Below are 14,123 nucleotides of genomic sequence, written 5' to 3'. Positions count from 1 at the left end.
TACAAGTCTGCAGTCACTCCACGTGACTGCAGACTTTTGAATCCTCACATCGTGTGTGCACTGACTGCTGTGACAGCTCACCAGCGATCAGCCTAACGATGCCCCAGCGATCCCATCATGTCGGATCATTGGTGAGATTGCTGGGACATCGTTATGTGTAATGTGGGCTTTAGGCACTAAATAAGCAGGACATGAATATCAGATTTTTAAGATGGGACATTGATTCAGGGAATTAGTCTGATTTCCATTTATGGAGTTAGGAAGACATTTTTACACTGCTATGAGGCAGTTAGAATCTGCCTCATGGGGTTTTGCCTTCCTCTGGGTCAACATGTTAGATAGGTTAAACTTGATGGACTTGAGTATTTAAACATTAAAAGTATGTAACTATGTACCTTTTTGACTGTTTAGTTCATTCCTGGCATGCACAGTTGAGCAAACACACCCCAACTCAAGTGCCTGAATATGGTCTTGGCATATTTTTCGGCTGTATGGATAAGATAAATATAACAAAACATTAAAATGTCTACACCTTCAATAATTGTGACTGCTGATATCTTAAATCGGATACTCATTGCCTAAAGAATAGGATTCCTCTAGGTGGCAGTATTAAATTACTTTTCTGACTTATTTCATATGAACACTTCTGTCTTTTAACTGGTAATTAGGATAAAGAAATCAACAGCATATATATACAACTGTATTAATTCTGATTATTTACTAATTATTGCACTTCTTATAAAGGCCAAAGCTTTTCATCCTTTTAAAAAAAGGGACTGAGAAAGTTTGTAAAAAAGGAGTATCAGTCTTGGAAGTATAGGAAAGAATGTGGCGAAACTATTGTAATAAAACGGCTTCTTAATGCTGTTTCACTGTTATTATGGTCTTGTTTTTTGATACATTTCTAGAATATGTAGCTTTGACTACTTCTACAGGGCCTTGCGAAAGTATTCGGGCCCCCTGGAACTTTTCAACCTTTTCCCACATATCATGCTTCAAACATAAAGATACCAAATGTAAATTTTTGGTGAAGAATCAACAACAAGTGGAACACAATTGTGAAGTTGAACGACATTTATTGGTTATTTTAAAATTTTTGTGGAAATTCAAAAACTGAAAAGCGGGGCTTGCAAAATTATTCGGCCCCTTTAACTTAATACTTTGTTGCGCCACCTTTTACTGCGATTACAGCTGCAAGTCGCTTGGGGTAGGTCTCTATCAGTTTTGTGCATCGAGAGACTGAAATTTTTGCCCATTCTTCCTTGGCAAACAGCTCGAGCTCAGTGAGGTTTGATGGAGATCGTTTGTGAACAGCAGTTTTCAGCTCTTTCCACAGATTCTTGATTGGATTCAGGTCTGGACTTTGACTTGGCCATTCTAACACCTGGATACGTTTATTTGTGAACTATTCCATTGTAGATTTTGCTTTTTGTTTGGGATCATTGTCTTGTTGGAAGACAAATCTCCATCCCAGTCTCAGGTCTTTTGCAGACTCCAACAGGTTTTCTTCAAGAATGGTCCTGTATTTGGCTCCATCCATCTTCCCATCAATTTTAACCATCTTCCCTGACCCTGCTGAAGAAAATAAAAATAAAAATTATTATTATTATTATTATTAAAAGCAGGCCCGAACCATGATGCTGCCACCACCATGTTTGACAGTGGGGATGGTGTGTTCAGGGTGATGAACTATGTTGCCTTTACACCAAACATATCGTTTGGCATTGTTGCCAAAAAGTTCAATTTTGGTTTCATCTGACCAGAGCACCTTCTTCCACATGTTTGGTGTGTCTCAAAGGTGGCTTGTTGCAAACTTTTAACAAAACTTTATATGGATATCATTGAGAAATGGCTTTCTTCTTGCCATTTTTCCACAAATGACAGATTTGTGCAGTGTACGACTGATTGTTGTCCTATGGACAGACTGTCCCACCTCAGCTGTAGATCTCTGCAGTTCCTCCAGAGTGATCATGGGCCTCTTGGCTGCATCTCTGATCAGTCTTCTCCTTGTTTGAGATGAAAGTTTAGAGGGACGACCGGGTCTTAGTAGATTTGCAGTGGTATGATACTCCTTCCATTTGAATATGATCACTTGCACAGTGCTCCTTGGGATGTTTAAAGTTTTGGAAATCATTTTGTATCCAAATGTGGCTTTAAACTTATCCACAACAGTATCACGGACCTGCCTGTTGTGTTCCTTGGTCTTCATGTTGCTTTCTGTGCATCAAACAGAACCCTGAGACAATCATAGAGCAGGTGTATTCATACGGAGACTTGATTACACACAGGTGGATTATATTTATCATCATTAGTCATTTAGGACAACATTGGATCATTCAGAGATTCACAATGAACTTCTGGAGTGAGTTTGCTGCATTGAAAGTAAAGGGGCCGAATAATATTGCACGCCCCACTTTTCAGTTTTTGAATTTCCACAAAAATTTAAAATAACCAATAAATTTCATTCAACTTCACAATTGTGTTCCACTTGTTGATTCTTCACCAAAAATTTACATTTGGTATCTTTATGTTTGAAGCATGATATGTGTGAAAAGGTTGAAATGTTCCAGGGGGCCGAATAATTTTGCAAGGCACTGTATACATAACTATTGAACTAAATGTAAATAATATATAAGGCTGCATTCATATGTTATGGGAAGAAGATTTCAGGGGGTCTCATTCACTTGACAGACTGTAATGCACACTGCAAGCACATAAAGAAGCACTCCTATGCATCTTTTTTTCATTAAATGTGTGTATACAGCAGTGGCGGATTATAATGAGGTCAATTTGGGCAGTTGCCCCGGGCCCAGTGGGGTTAAGGGGCCCACAGCCCAGGCCAGTAAATTGCCCCATTATAATCCGCCACCGCGCAGGGCCGGATTATAGGCAGGGCAGGCGGGGCTTCAGCCCCGGGGCCCCCACCACAAGAGCTTCTAAGGGGGCCCCCACCACATTCCTGCTGGCTGCTGCAATGGCACTCCATCTTCTCCCCACCTAAAAGTGAGTGACCGTGGGGGCGGCATTATGTGCTCTGCTACCAGCAGCATCTACAAGTAGCGTGAACGCTGATGCTGCTGGTAGCGTGCAAAGGCTTGTGATGAGATCACAGAAGGTAAGGTGTCAGGGCCCCCGATCATGTGACCCCTGTCTCCTCCCCTCCTGTGACCTCATCACAGGTCCTGTGCGCACAGCACAGAGCACTGAGAGCAGCCATGTATGTGGAGTGCGGCTCTGCGGGTGGAGGTCGGTGCTGGAGGCCCCATTATTCTCTATGTGGAGTGCGGCTCTGCGGGTGGAGGTCGGTGCTGGAGGCCCCATTATTCTCTATGTGGAGTGCGGCTCTGCGGGTGGAGGTAGGTGCTGGAGGCCCCATTATTCTCTATGTGGAGTGGGGCTCTGCAGGTGGAGGTCGGTGCTGGAGGCTCCATTATTCTGTATGTGGAGTGCGGCTCTGCGGGTGGAGGTAGGTGCTGGAGGCCCCATTATTCTCTATGTGGAGTGGGGCTCTGCAGGTGGAGGTCGGTGCTGGAGGCTCCATTATTCTCTATGTGGAGTGCGGCTCTGCGGGTGGAGGTCGGTGCTGGAGGCTCCATTATTCTCTATGTGGAGTGCGGGTGGAGGTCGGTGCTGGAGGCTCCATTATTCTCTATGTGGAGTGTGGCTCTGCGGGTGGAGGTAGGTGCCGGAGGCTCCATTATTCTCTATGTGGAGTGGGGCTCTGCAGGTGGAGGTCGGTGCTGGAGGCTCCATTATTCTCTATGTGTAGTGGGGCTCTGCAGGTGGAGGTTGGTGCTGGAGGCTCCATTATTCTCTATGTGGAGTGTGGCTCTGTGGGTGGAGGTCGGTGCCGGAGGCTCCATTATTCTCTATGTGGAGTGGGGCTCTGCAGGTGGAGGTCGGTGCTGGAGGCTCCATTATTCTCTATGTGGAGTGTGGCTCTGCGGGTGGAGGTCGGTGCTGGAGGCTCCATTATTCTCTATGTGGAGTGCGGCTCTGCGGGTGGAGGTCGGTGCTGGAGGCCCCATTATTCTCTATGTGGAGTGCGGCTCTGCGGGTGGAGGTCAGTGTCGGAGGCTCCATTATTCTCTATGTGGAGTGCGGCTCTGCGGGTGGAGGTAGGTGCTGGAGGCTCCATTATTCTCTATGTGGAGTGTGGCTCTGCGGGTGGAGGTCGGTGCTGGAGGCTCCATTATTCTCTATGTGGAGTGTGGCTCTGCAGGTGGAGGTCGGTGCTGGAGGCTCCATTATTCTCTATGTGGAGTGGGGCTCTGCGGGTGGAGGTCGGTGCTGGAGGATCCATTATTCTCTATGTAGAGTGTGGCTCTGCGGGTGGAGGTCGGTGCTGGAGGCCCCATTATTCTCTATGTAGAGTGTGGCTCTACCATTCGTGACCCCCGTCACGTGACGAGGGGGGCCCACAGAGTCTGAACTGCCCCGGGCCCTGGCTACCCTTAATCCACCCCTGGTATACAGTGGGGAAAAAAATATTTAGTCAGCCACCAATTGTGCAAGTTCTTCCCCTTAAAAAGATGAGAGAGGCCTGTAATTGAAATCATAGGTAGACCACAATTATGAGAGTCAAAAAAGAGAAAAAAAATCCAGAAAATCACCTTGTCTGATTTGGCAAGATTTATTTTGCAAATTATGGTGGAAAATAAGTATTTGGTCGTTAACAAAAGTTCTTCTCAATATTTTATATATCCTTTGTTGGTAATGACAGAGGTCAAACATTTTCTGTAAGTCTTTACAAGGTTGGCACACACTGTTGGTGTTATGTTGGCCCATTCCTCCATGCAGATCTCATCTAGAGTAGTGATGTTTTGGGCCTGTCGCTGGACAACACGGACTTTCAACTGCCTCCAAAGGTTTTCTATGGGGTTGAGATCTGGAGACTGGCTAGGCCACTACAGGACCTTCATATGCTTCTTACGAAGCCACTCCTTCGTTGCCCTGGCAGTGTGCTTGGGATCATTATCATGCTGAAAGACCCATCCACGTTTCATCTTCAATGCCCTTGCTGATGGAAGGAGGTTTGCACTCAAAATCTCATGAAACATGGCCTCATTCATTCTTTAATGTACACAGATCAATCGTCCTAGTCCTTTTGCAGAGAAAGAGCCCCAAAGCATGACATTGCCACCCCCTTGCTTCACAGTAGGTATGGTGTTCTTTGGATGCAACTCAGCATTCTGTGTCCTCCAAAAACGACAAGTTTTGTTCCTACCAAACAGTTCTTCTTTGGTTTCATCAGATCATATGACATTCTCCCAATACTCTTCTGGATAATCCAAATGTTCTCTAGCAAACTTCAGATGGGCCCAGACATGTACTGGCTTAAGCAGGGGGACACGTCCGGCACTGCAGTATATGAGTCCCTGGCGGCGTAGTGTATTACTGATGGTAGCCTTTGTTATGATGGTCCCAGCTCTATGCAGGTCATTCACTAGGTCCCCCCATGTGGTTTTGGGATTTTTGCTCACCGTGATCATTTTGACCCCACAGGATGAGATCTTGCATGGAGCCCCAGATCAAGAGAGAATATCAGTGGTCTTGTATATCTTCCATTTTCTTATTGTTGCTCTCACAGTTTCATCACACCAAGCGGCTTGCCTATTGTAGATTCAGTCTTCCCAGTCTGGTGCAGGACTACAATTTTGTTTCTGGTGTCTTTCACATTGTGACTGTTTGAGGTTGTGGACAGGTGTTTTTTATACCGATAACAAGTTCAAACTGGTGCCATTATTACAGGTATTGAGTGGAGGACAGAGGAGCCTCTTAAAGAAGACGTTATAGCTCTGTGAGAGCCAGATATCTTGCATGTTTTTAGGTGGCCAAATACTTATTTTCTACCATAATTTGCAAAAAATCATGCCAGATCAGACAAGGTGATTTTCTGGATTTGTTTTCTTAATTTTGACTCTTATAGTTGTGGTCTAACTATGATGTCAATTACAGGCCTCTCTCATCTTTTTAAGAGGGAGAACGTGCACAATTGGTGGCTGACTAAATATACTGACCTATTGCTGTCTTCTCCAATATCCTGCACAGTTCTGTTTTGCTTCTCAATGATGTCAACGCTCTTCAGACTCTCTCGGTTACACTGTGCTCTGTGTGACCCGGAAGTGACTTTTACAATGTAAGTCTATGTAGCGTTAGAAAATGGCTCCATTGTCTTACATTGTAGAAGTAACTTCCTGGTCACACATAAAGCATAGAGTGAAGTTTTGAGACATCACTCAGAAGCAGAGAAGAATGGTATCCCAGAGAAGGTGGCGGTAGGTGAGTATATTAATACATTCCCACGACACCACATTCACATACAATGAAAAGAAAATCATGGGAGTGCATCTTTAACCATTATTCATTAAAGAAAAGCAACCCTCCCATCAGAGCTTTTATCCTCTCAATATATTGCAGTCATCATTGTTATATAGTGACAAGGGACTGTGGGCACCTAACTGATCCCTTGAACTAGCAGTACCCTAGGCTATCCCTGTCCCCCTGAAGGTGGAGACACCAGGGTCACATACCTTGCTGTGCTCCTATCTTAACCCTTATCTGTTCCCTCCCCCACCAAGAGATGTGTGAGGCTGAAGTGTATAGGAATAGACTAACCAGACAGACAGGAGTAAACAGACAGGGATAAAAAAAACTACAATCATACAAACATACTCGCATAACAACACAGTGGGAAATTGAAAAAATAGCAAGGAGAAACCAAATGGGAGAGGATAAGGATTAACACGCAAACCAATTCTACGAAAATATCTTCTGAGCAACTCTCCAACCACCTACTCCAAACACTGAACTTCTCCTTCAACACCAAACCTTGAAGTGTGAACTATCATTGGCAATTCCAAAGTGCCAGTCACAAGCACATATACCCAAGGAGGGTGCCCAGCACAACAGCTGAGGCAATTCAGGATGGAGAGCTCCAGGAGATCAACTGAACTGATCACTAATCAGTGCCAGCGTTCATGTAAACAGATGCTGCAATCTTGTCCCTCTCTGTCACTGTATCCCTGTGACAGTACCCTCCCTCCTAAAAGGGACCTCCAGAACATCAGAACCAGGTTTATCATAATCTGAAGCATGAAAAGGCTGGACGAACCTGATTGCTTGAACATCACATGCTGGTACCCACAGGCTCTTCTCAGTACCATGACTGGGGAAGGTGGTGGTGGAGATCATTCAGAGGAAGCAATGTCTTTTTTGAAAAGTGATTGGTGAAACACATTATGAATCTGAAAAGTGGGTGGAAAGGCAAGACGTAACACTACTGGATTAATGAAGGCAACTATCTTATAGGGGCCAATGAACCTAGGTCCAAGTTTCCAAGAAGGAATCTTCAGCTTAAAGGGAACCTGTCAGGTCCGCTGTGCCCCCAGAACCATCAGCAGTTGTGTCTACATAGCGAAATACCCTGCCTAAAAGTCTCTTTATTACATTACACACATAAACAGATCTTTAGAAAAAGTATTTCTAAAGTATGTTTATGATATGTAAATGAAGTCTTTGACTAGTTAGTTTCCCCAGACTAGTCTGTCCACTTAACATGTTATCACACCCCTGTGTGTGTATTTATTTACTTTTACTACTGGGTTAGTAATGAGGTCGTCTGACTGACACCTTTCCATTACCAACCCTAAAAACAATTACCCCGATTGCCACCACACCAGTGAAATTGGGAAGAACTGAGGCTACGTTCCAGAATTGGCACATCAAATATGGGGTGGCTGCAGGCTGATATTTGTAGGTTGGGAATGGCCCAATAACCATTGGCATTTCCAGTCCATTAGCATCAGCCTGCAGCTGTCTGCTTTCCCTTAGCTGGTTATTAAAAAACAAGGGAGACCCCCATTCCATTTGTCACTTATTTATTACTAATAGATAAATAAAAAATAAATGGTGAAAAAAAAGCTGTGATGAGCAACCGCGAGTCCTGGATTTAGCACTCATTAGTCCGGCACTTGAGCTACTGGGAAACCCAGTGGCTGTGGACTTAGGTAACTTTCATTTACCAGAGTTCACAGCCTCCAGGTCTCATGGCATCTGTGAGGCCCAGAAGCCTTAAGGGAGACTTTAAGGTTACTGGAGTTTCCAGCTGCTGGAACACCTGGTGGTTGTGACCTAAAGTTATCTTGCTTGTGTATTTTACTATACTTGTTAATAAATAAATAAATGGAAAAAATTACATTGAGGTCCCCCCTATATTTATAACCAGCCAAGTGAAAGCAGACAGCTGTAAACTGGTCTTATTATTTTGGAAAAGGGCCAATATTCATGGACCTTCCTAATCTATTAACATAAACCTCCATCTTTCTGCTTTGCTTTTGCTGGTTATTAAAAATGGGGGGACCCTAAAAAATGACTTGGAGGCCCCCTATTTTAAACAACCAGATAAGAGAAAGCAGACAGCTGGGGACTGATATAAATTGGTTGGAAAGTGCCAAATACTCAGCAGTGAGGGACACTCACTTCAGGAGACTCTCACATCTCTTCCCGGATTTCATCATCATGAAGGAGGAAGAGAAAACATATCCTGCTGGGGGAAGAAGAGAACGCAGTGGAGATAGCAGTGCAATATGTGAGCAAATGTCATAGATTGCGAGAAAGAGAACTATGATATGCCATGGACTTCTATGGCCCCCACCCTGGATTTGCCCCATCCCCCATCCACCTTCCCTATGCCATGGACTTCTATAGCCCCCACCCTGGATCTGCCCCCATCCACCTACCCTATGCCATGGACTTCTATAGCCCCATCCTGGATCTGCCCCATCTCCCCCATCCACCTTCCCTATGCCATGGACTTCTATAGCCCCATCCACCTTTCCTACAACCCCTACGCAACATCCCTACAGTCCCTCTCCCCATTCCCTTTTGTACACTTGCTTTGGCAAAACTAATGTGTATTTAGTCCTGCCAATAAAGCTTCTTTGAATTTGATATTAGACCCCTTCCCAGCCAAATAAGATCATCCCTCAGCCGCCCTAGAGATGGCACACCATTAGATGCGCCAATTCTGGTGCTTAGACTCGGCTTTTCCCGATTGCCCTGGTGTGGTAGAAATCAAGGTGATGAGTTTGTAGGGTTGATGTCAGCTGTGTAATGTGCGCTGACATCAAGCCCATGGGTTAGCAATGGAGAAGCATTCATACTTTTGGCACATCCAATGGATGCACCTTTTCTAGGGTGCCGGGGTGCTGCTATTTTTAGGCTGTAGAGAGCCAAATGTCCATGGACCTTCCCAGCCTGAGAATAACAACCCCAGCTGTCTTCTTTACCTTGGCTGGTTACTTGCATTTGTTATAAAAAATAGAGGGGGCACCACATTTTTTTTTATAATTTTTTTTCTATCATGGTACACGAGCCATTCACAGCCATGCCAATAATTGGCATGGTTGTGATGGTGTCAAAAGTATCTACCCAGGAAAGCTTGTTGATTGGCTGCTCTGCAACCTTTCAGTAAACTTTATTATACCCATGATCCTAAATCAAAAAGGCAACAGTCACTTCGATAAACATATCCCAAACAACAATTATCACGGCAGGTGCCGTGAGGATCCAAGAAGTGCAAAACAATAATGTTGATAAAAAATGTAAATTTTTATTGATTATAGATTAAAAATAACATGAATTGTATTAAAAAGACAGGAATAATGGTCTCCAACATGGGGGGTAGGAAAAAACCAGCAAAAGGTGTATAGTATCTTCCACAGTGTGCAAACAGATGTATCAATTATATAACAGAATTCACAAAGAATCAAAAAAATCCCTCCAAAGCCAAAAAAGAGCAAAGTGTTAAGGCCTATGTTCCAACAGCAGTTACAAAGAACTTGCCAAAATTGGGTGCTGTTAGCACTACAATAAGGAAAGAGAAAATGGCTTGGTGTAAAGAATGGCTAGGGAGGGAAATAAAAGGCCGAAGTTATATCCTGGTGAGGGGCACAGCATAAATTATGACATGGATGAAGACAGTGCAATAATAGTGATGGAATTTTACCTGTCGCTGACCACTGTGAAATGAGGCCAAAGAAATGGCTGAAAGCTGGTGGACCTAATTCCCCCACCGCCGCCCGACAGCACTGTTTCGCATGAGTTGCTTCTTCCCGGGGCGTTCTGAAAGTAAAGTAAACTTTATTAGCCTGCTGAACCTGAACAGTAAAACAGACACTATTGGACACTTCCATTACTAATGCTAGGTTCACATTGCGTTAATGCAGTCTGTTCAACGCATAGCGTTGACAGACTGCATTAATGCTACTGTCATATTGTGATAGTGTTTAGCGATTACGCTAGCACAGCTTCCTTGTCTGTGCTAGCGGTGACGGACCCACGAACGCTCCAGCCCGCGTCCGAGGGTCCATCACAGAATGACGGCACTTCGCAAACGCTTACCGATTATGGCATGCGTTAGCGATGCGCTACATAATGGCAGTCTATGGCTGCGTTAACGCATCCGTTACATAGCATTAGTGCCGCTATGTAACGAATGCCATCAACGCATTGTCATTAGCGCAATGTGAACCCAGCCTAACAAATTAAGTAAACAGAAAAGAAAACACATTGAACAAATTTTTTATTTATGAAAAAAAACTCCCCACCAATTACCCTCATTCCCCCATAAATAATAAAAAAAAATATAATCTGCAGCGTGTGTTGTAATCCATAATATGGGCATCCCACGACTATTCCAATCTTCTTAGTCTCGTCTAGGTAGCTCCATTCAGAGAACGCAGCTCCATAGATTGGAGTAGCAGCCACTGTCATGTCTGACACTGTACTATGCGAGACCCGAATGCTGTGAGCTGAAATGACGTCATTACAGATACCTCAGTTCATCTAGATTGTGAGCCCCATCAGGGACAGTGATGATAATGTGTGCAAACTGTAAAGCGCTGCGGAATATGTTAGCGCTATATAAAAATAAAGATTATTATTATTATTATTATAGTGTCCGGATCTCATGATGTGCAGTGCCAGTGCTGGACTGATGACCGTTTGCTCATCAATCCGCACTCCGGATCTTGAGAACCAGCCGCTATGAACTGAAGTGACTTTAATAATGTCACCTTAGTTCATAGCGGCCGGTTCTCATGACTGCTCATCAGTCCGGCACTGGTGCAGCGCAGCGTGATAATTAGTCACTGTGAACTGAGATGACGCCTGCATGGTCACTTCAGTTAATAGCTGCCGTTTCTCATCATCCACAGCACCAGTGCCATACTGAGGAGTGGGTCACCTCAGCCGGGTCTTGCGTAGTACAGCTTCAAATCCAGCAGTAACTTCTGCTCCAGTCTATGGAGCTGCATTCTCTGAATGGAGCTCAAAAGACTGAATGAAGAAGACTGAGATTCTTGTGGGACATCCATATTATGGATTACGATTGCATTACGATTTTTAAGAAAGGGGGGAAAGAGGGAAATTTTTGGGGAGTTTTATTTCAAATAAATATTTTTTTGGTGTATTTTCTTCTTTTTACATACTGTGTTAGTAATGTGGGTGTCTGATAGAAGCTTCTCCATTGCTAACCTCTGGGCTTGATGTCAGTGGACATTAAACAGCTGACATCAACCCCAAATATTACCCCTTGTGGCAACCCACTAGTGCAAGCGGGAAGATCCAGGCAAAGCACCAGAATTGGCTAATCCAATGGGTGCACATTTTCTGGGGTGCCTGCTGGCTGCTATTTTTAGGCTGGCGAGGGTCAAATATCCATGGACCTTCCCAGCCCGAGAATACCACCTCCTAGCTGTCTTTGGCTGCTTATCAAAAATATGGGGAACCCCACACCGATTTTTTAAATTAATTATTTAAAAGAATGTAAAAACAAATGGTGAGGGAGACCTTTTTTGATACCCAGCCAATAAAAAGCAGACAGCTGAGGACTGCAGACCACTTTACTTGCGTTTGTTATCAAAAATAGAGGGGACACCACATATTTTTTTTATCATTTTTCTTTCCTATCATGGTGCACCAGCCAATCATAGCCATTCTATTATTTGCCTTGGTTGTGATGATGCTGAAAGTATCTTCCCCAGAAAAGCTTGTTGAAGCTTTTCAATAAGCTTTATTAGCCTGCCGAAGCTGAACAGTAAAACAGACGTACAGTAAGAAGTCTGTGTTCGTAGTTCGGTACAAGACACTAGGTGTCTGGTATGGACCCAAGACTTTATAGTTTGTGTTTGCTCATCCCTAACCATATATCTGCAAGTAAGTAACATAGCAGAGGATACAATAGTAGAGGATACATGTATCCTCTGAATTGTAAAATGCTGCTCAATATGTCAGCACTATAGAAGGAAAATTATTATTACAGAAAAACAGGGCATTCCCATATTGAGTGTATCCAGTATTCAGTGTAATGAAGAACAAGAAGTCCTGGAAATGGTGATATGGTCTCTTTCCCTAATCTCAAAATCATCAACACTCTGGGTTTACATGAAGAGACATAAGGATTTGCACAAACTGACATTCACAGAAGATTTGTGGTTAGTTATCCAAGATGTTTGGTACAACCTCCCTGCTGAGTTCACTCAAAAACTGTGTGCAAGTGTACCTGGTAAAATTGACGATGTTTTGAAGATAAAGAGTGGTCACAGAAAATATTGATTTGATTTAGATTCCTCTTTTTTCATTCACTTTGCATTTTGTTAATGGATAAAAAAAGTTTATTAATACTTTTATTTTTGAAAGCAGCTTTTCTCCACAACTGCCTAAAACTTTTGTAGGGTATTGTATATAATATATGTATGCAGGGTTGAATTGGGCCACCGGAGAACTGGAGGATTCTATGGTGGGCCCAGGCACTGACATCTGCTGGCATACAGGGCCAGCAGCTGCCTAGGGTCCCCGCTGCTCCAGGGGCCCCCAGCCAGTAGCTGCTATGGGGGCCCCCGGTGCCAGCGGAGCAGCAGGGGGTGACAGGAAGCCAAAGCCTGTTCCCGATGCTAAAGAAAATGATACCATGTGGAGGGGAGCAGCATGATACCCTATGGAGAGGGGCAGCATGATACCCTATGGAGGGGGGCAGCATGATACGCTGTGAAGGGGGGCAGCATGATACCCTATTGGACAGGGGCAGCATGATACCCTATTGGAGAAGGGCAGCATGATACCCTGAGAAGGGGGGCAGCTTGATACCCTGTGGGGGGGCAGCATAATACCCTGTGGATGGGAGCGGTATGATACCCTGTGGATGGGGGCAGCATGATACCCTGTGGAGGAGAGCAGCATGATACCTTATGGAGGGGGGCAGCATGATACCCTATGGAGGGGGGCAGCATGTTACCCTATGGAGGGGGGCAGCATGATACCCTATGGAGGGGGGCAGCATGATACCCTATGGAGGGGGGCAGCATGATACCCTATGGAGGGGGTAGCATGAGACCCTATGGAGGGGGGCAGCATGATGCCCTATGAGGAGGGGTAGCATGATGCCCTATGAGTGGGGGCAGCATGATATCCTATGAGGGGGCTACATTATATTCTGTGGAGGGCTGCATTATACTATATGAGGGGGGCTGCATTATATAGAATAGAATCGTAGAGTTGGAAGGGACCTCCTGGGCCATCTGGTCCAACCCCCTGCTCAAAGCAGGATTCGCTAAATCATCCCAGTCAGATGTCTGTCCAGCCTCTGTTTGAAGACTTCCATTGAAGGAGAACTCACCACTTCTCGTGGCAGCCTGTTCCACTCATTGATCACTCTAACTGTCAAAAAGTTTTTTCTAATATCTAATCTGTGTCTCTTCCCATTCAGTTTCATCCCATTGCTTCTAGTCTTTCCTTGTGCAAATGAGAATAAAGTTGATCCTTCTACAATGTGACAGCCCTTTAGATATTTGTAGACAGCTATTAAGTCTCCTCTCAGTCTTCTCTTTTGCAAACTAAACATTCCCAAATCCTGCAACCTTTCCTCATAAGACAGGGTTTGCAGACCGGTCACCATTCTGGTCGCTCTTTTCTGAACTTGCTCCAGTTTGTTGATGTCTTTTTTAAAATGTGGTGCCCAAAACTGGACACAATATTCCAGATGAGGTCTGACCAAAGAGGAGTAGAGGGAAATAATGACTTCACGTGATCTAGACTGTATGCTTCTGTTAATACATCCTAGA

The 14,123-nt window shown here is 44.4% G+C and overlaps 1 long non-coding RNA gene across 1 annotated transcript in view; it reads left to right on the top strand.

Annotated features, from left to right (window-relative positions):
* The first annotated feature begins 3,954 nt into the window (after positions 1–3,954).
* LOC141100068 (uncharacterized) overlaps positions 3,955–14,123 on the top strand; it is a 44,909-nt gene continuing 34,740 nt past the window's right edge. The window contains exon 1 of the long non-coding RNA XR_012234587.1: positions 3,955–4,063. This is a non-coding gene — a long non-coding RNA (uncharacterized lncRNA). The remainder of the gene's footprint in view (positions 4,064–14,123) is intronic.

Source organism: Dendrobates tinctorius, unplaced genomic scaffold (genome assembly GCF_039654945.1).
Source record: "Dendrobates tinctorius isolate UK_male_01 unplaced genomic scaffold, ASM3965494v1 ptg000011l, whole genome shotgun sequence".
In the NCBI taxonomy this organism is placed as follows: Eukaryota; Metazoa; Chordata; class Amphibia; order Anura; family Dendrobatidae; genus Dendrobates; species Dendrobates tinctorius.
This window is presented reverse-complemented; position numbering and strand designations above follow the sequence as displayed.